Genomic DNA, 2,500 nt, shown 5'->3' with positions numbered 1-2,500 from the left:
TATGGCCGTAAGCGAAATCTGCTGCCAAAATTGGGCTATTTGAATAGTTAAAACATTAGGGTAGTAAACTATATGAAGCTTACAGCACCTGGTATTCCCAGGCGGTCTCCCATCCAAGTACTAACCAGGCCCGACCCTGCTTAGCTTCCGAGATCAGACGAGTTCGGGCGTTCTCAAGGTGGTATGGCCGTAAGCGAAATCTGCTGCCAAAATTGGGCTATTTGAATGGTTAGAACATTAGGGTAGTAAACTATATAAAGCTTACAGCACCTGGTATTCCCAGGCGGTCTCCCATCCAAGTACTAACCAGGCCCGACCCTGCTTAGCTTCCGAGATCAGACGAGTTCGGGCGTTCTCAAGGTGGTATGGCCGTAAGCGAAATCTGCTGCCAAAATTGGGCTATTTGAATAGTTAAAACATTAGGGTAGTAAACTATATAAAGCTTACAGCACCTGGTATTCCCAGGCGGTCTCCCATCCAAGTACTAACCAGGCCCGACCCTGCTTAGCTTCCGAGATCAGACGAGTTCGGGCGTTCTCAAGGTGGTATGGCCGTAAGCGAAATCTGCTGCCAAAATTGGGCTATTTGAATGGTTAGAACATTAGGGTAGTAAACTATATAAAGCTTACAGCACCTGGTATTCCCAGGCGGTCTCCCATCCAAGTACTAACCAGGCCCGACCCTGCTTAGCTTCCGAGATCAGACGAGTTCGGGCGTTCTCAAGGTGGTATGGCCGTAAGCGAAATCTGCTGCCAAAATTGGGCTATTTGAATGGTTAGAACATTAGGGTAGTAAACTATATAAAGCTTACAGCACCTGGTATTCCCAGGCGGTGTCCCATCCAAGTACTAACCAGGCCCGACCCTGCTTAGCTTCCGAGACCAGACGAGTTCGGGCGTTCTCAAGGTGGTATGGCCGTAAGCGAAATCTGCTGCCAAAATTGGGCTATTTGAATGGTTAGAACATTAGGGTAGTAAACTATATAAAGCTTACAGCACCTGGTATTCCCAGGCGGTCTCCCATCCAAGTACTAACCAGGCCCGACCCTGCTTAGCTTCCGAGATCAGACGAGTTCGGGCGTTCTCAAGGTGGTATGGCCGTAAGCGAAATCTGCTGCCAAAATTGGGCTATTTGAATGGTTAGAACATTAGGGTAGTAAACTATATAAAGCTTACAGCACCTGGTATTCCCAGGCGGTCTCCCATCCAAGTACTAACCAGGCCCGACCCTGCTTAGCTTCCGAGATCAGACGAGTTCGGGCGTTCTCAAGGTGGTATGGCCGTAAGCGAAATCTGCTGCCAAAATTGGGCTATTTGAATGGTTAGAACATTAGGGTAGTAAACTACATAAAGCTTACAGCACCTGGTATTCCCAGGCGGTCTCCCATCCAAGTACTAACCAGGCCCGACCCTGCTTAGCTTCCGAGATCAGACGAGTTCGGGCGTTCTCAAGGTGGTATGGCCGTAAGCGAAATCTGCTGCCAAAATTGGGCTATTTGAATGGTTAGAACATTAGGGTAGTAAACTACATAAAGCTTACAGCACCTGGTATTCCCAGGCGGTCTCCCATCCAAGTACTAACCAGGCCCGACCCTGCTTAGCTTCCGAGATCAGACGAGTTCGGGCGTTCTCAAGGTGGTATGGCCGTAAGCGAAATCTGCTGCCAAAATTGGGCTATTTGAATAGTTAAAACATTAGGGTAGTAAACTATATAAAGCTTACAGCACCTGGTATTCCCAGGCGGTCTCCCATCCAAGTACTAACCAGGCCCGACCCTGCTTAGCTTCCGAGATCAGACGAGTTCGGGCGTTCTCAAGGTGGTATGGCCGCAAGCGAAATCTGCTGCCAAAATTGGGCTATTTGAATGGTTAGAACATTAGGGTAGTAAACTACATAAAGCTTACAGCACCTGGTATTCCCAGGCGGTCTCCCATCCAAGTACTAACCAGGCCCGACCCTGCTTAGCTTCCGAGATCAGACGAGTTCGGGCGTTCTCAAGGTGGTATGGTCGTAAGCGAAATCTCCTGCCAAAATTGGGCTATTTGAATGGTTAGAACATTAGGGTAGTAAACTACATAAAGCTTACAGCACCTGGTATTCCCAGGCGGTCTCCCATCCAAGTACTAACCAGGCCCGACCCTGCTTAGCTTCCGAGATCAGACGAGTTCGGGCGTTCTCAAGGTGGTATGGCCGTAAGCGAAATCTGCTGCCAAAATTGGGCTATTTGAATGGTTAGAACATTAGGGTAGTAAACTACATAAAGCTTACAGCACCTGGTATTCCCAGGCGGTCTCCCATCCAAGTACTAACCAGGCCCGACCCTGCTTAGCTTCCGAGATCAGACGAGTTCGGGCGTTCTCAAGGTGGTATGGCCGTAAGCGAAATCTGCAGGTAAAATTGGGCTATTTGAAGAAGAAAAAAAAGAGACTCTTTCAGGCTTTCTGAAGAAACTGAGAGACTATTTCAGGAATTTTGAGGGGAAAAAAGACAATTTAGGATTT

General features: G+C 48.2%; 14 non-coding genes across 14 annotated transcripts in view; all 14 read right to left on the bottom strand.

The window, feature by feature from the left end:
• The window catches only part of LOC148988613 (5S ribosomal RNA), a 119-nt gene extending 106 nt beyond the window's left edge, over positions 1-13 (bottom strand). Inside the window, exon 1 of the ribosomal RNA XR_016155706.1 lies at positions 1-13. This exon is cut by the window's left edge and continues 106 nt beyond it. This is a non-coding gene — a ribosomal RNA (5S ribosomal RNA).
• Positions 14-76: 63 nt separating this feature from the next.
• LOC148988612 (5S ribosomal RNA) lies at positions 77-195 on the bottom strand. The gene has a single exon (XR_016155705.1). It is a non-coding gene; the product is annotated as a 5S ribosomal RNA (ribosomal RNA).
• A 63-nt stretch (positions 196-258) lies between these two features.
• Positions 259-377, bottom strand: LOC148988611 (5S ribosomal RNA). Its single transcript, XR_016155704.1, has one exon. It is a non-coding gene; the product is annotated as a 5S ribosomal RNA (ribosomal RNA).
• Positions 378-440: 63 nt separating this feature from the next.
• On the bottom strand, positions 441-559 carry LOC148988610 (5S ribosomal RNA). The gene has a single exon (XR_016155703.1). It is a non-coding gene; the product is annotated as a 5S ribosomal RNA (ribosomal RNA).
• Positions 560-622: 63 nt separating this feature from the next.
• Positions 623-741, bottom strand: LOC148988609 (5S ribosomal RNA). Its single transcript, XR_016155701.1, has one exon. It is a non-coding gene; the product is annotated as a 5S ribosomal RNA (ribosomal RNA).
• Positions 742-804: 63 nt separating this feature from the next.
• Positions 805-923, bottom strand: LOC148988608 (5S ribosomal RNA). The gene has a single exon (XR_016162197.1). It is a non-coding gene; the product is annotated as a 5S ribosomal RNA (ribosomal RNA).
• A 63-nt stretch (positions 924-986) lies between these two features.
• LOC148988607 (5S ribosomal RNA) lies at positions 987-1,105 on the bottom strand. Its single transcript, XR_016155700.1, has one exon. It is a non-coding gene; the product is annotated as a 5S ribosomal RNA (ribosomal RNA).
• A 63-nt stretch (positions 1,106-1,168) lies between these two features.
• LOC148988606 (5S ribosomal RNA) lies at positions 1,169-1,287 on the bottom strand. The gene has a single exon (XR_016155699.1). It is a non-coding gene; the product is annotated as a 5S ribosomal RNA (ribosomal RNA).
• Positions 1,288-1,350: 63 nt separating this feature from the next.
• Positions 1,351-1,469, bottom strand: LOC148988605 (5S ribosomal RNA). Its single transcript, XR_016155698.1, has one exon. It is a non-coding gene; the product is annotated as a 5S ribosomal RNA (ribosomal RNA).
• A 63-nt stretch (positions 1,470-1,532) lies between these two features.
• Positions 1,533-1,651, bottom strand: LOC148988604 (5S ribosomal RNA). Its single transcript, XR_016155697.1, has one exon. It is a non-coding gene; the product is annotated as a 5S ribosomal RNA (ribosomal RNA).
• A 63-nt stretch (positions 1,652-1,714) lies between these two features.
• On the bottom strand, positions 1,715-1,833 carry LOC148988603 (5S ribosomal RNA). Its single transcript, XR_016161331.1, has one exon. It is a non-coding gene; the product is annotated as a 5S ribosomal RNA (ribosomal RNA).
• Positions 1,834-1,896: 63 nt separating this feature from the next.
• On the bottom strand, positions 1,897-2,015 carry LOC148988602 (5S ribosomal RNA). Its single transcript, XR_016162956.1, has one exon. It is a non-coding gene; the product is annotated as a 5S ribosomal RNA (ribosomal RNA).
• Positions 2,016-2,078: 63 nt separating this feature from the next.
• LOC148988601 (5S ribosomal RNA) lies at positions 2,079-2,197 on the bottom strand. Its single transcript, XR_016155696.1, has one exon. It is a non-coding gene; the product is annotated as a 5S ribosomal RNA (ribosomal RNA).
• Positions 2,198-2,260: 63 nt separating this feature from the next.
• LOC148988600 (5S ribosomal RNA) lies at positions 2,261-2,379 on the bottom strand. Its single transcript, XR_016155695.1, has one exon. It is a non-coding gene; the product is annotated as a 5S ribosomal RNA (ribosomal RNA).
• Between the last annotated feature and the right edge of the window lie 121 nt (positions 2,380-2,500).

This window comes from Pimephales promelas, chromosome 3 (assembly GCF_988280905.1).
Source record: "Pimephales promelas chromosome 3, fPimPro1.hap1.1, whole genome shotgun sequence".
In the NCBI taxonomy this organism is placed as follows: domain Eukaryota; kingdom Metazoa; phylum Chordata; class Actinopteri; order Cypriniformes; family Leuciscidae; genus Pimephales; species Pimephales promelas.
This window is presented reverse-complemented; position numbering and strand designations above follow the sequence as displayed.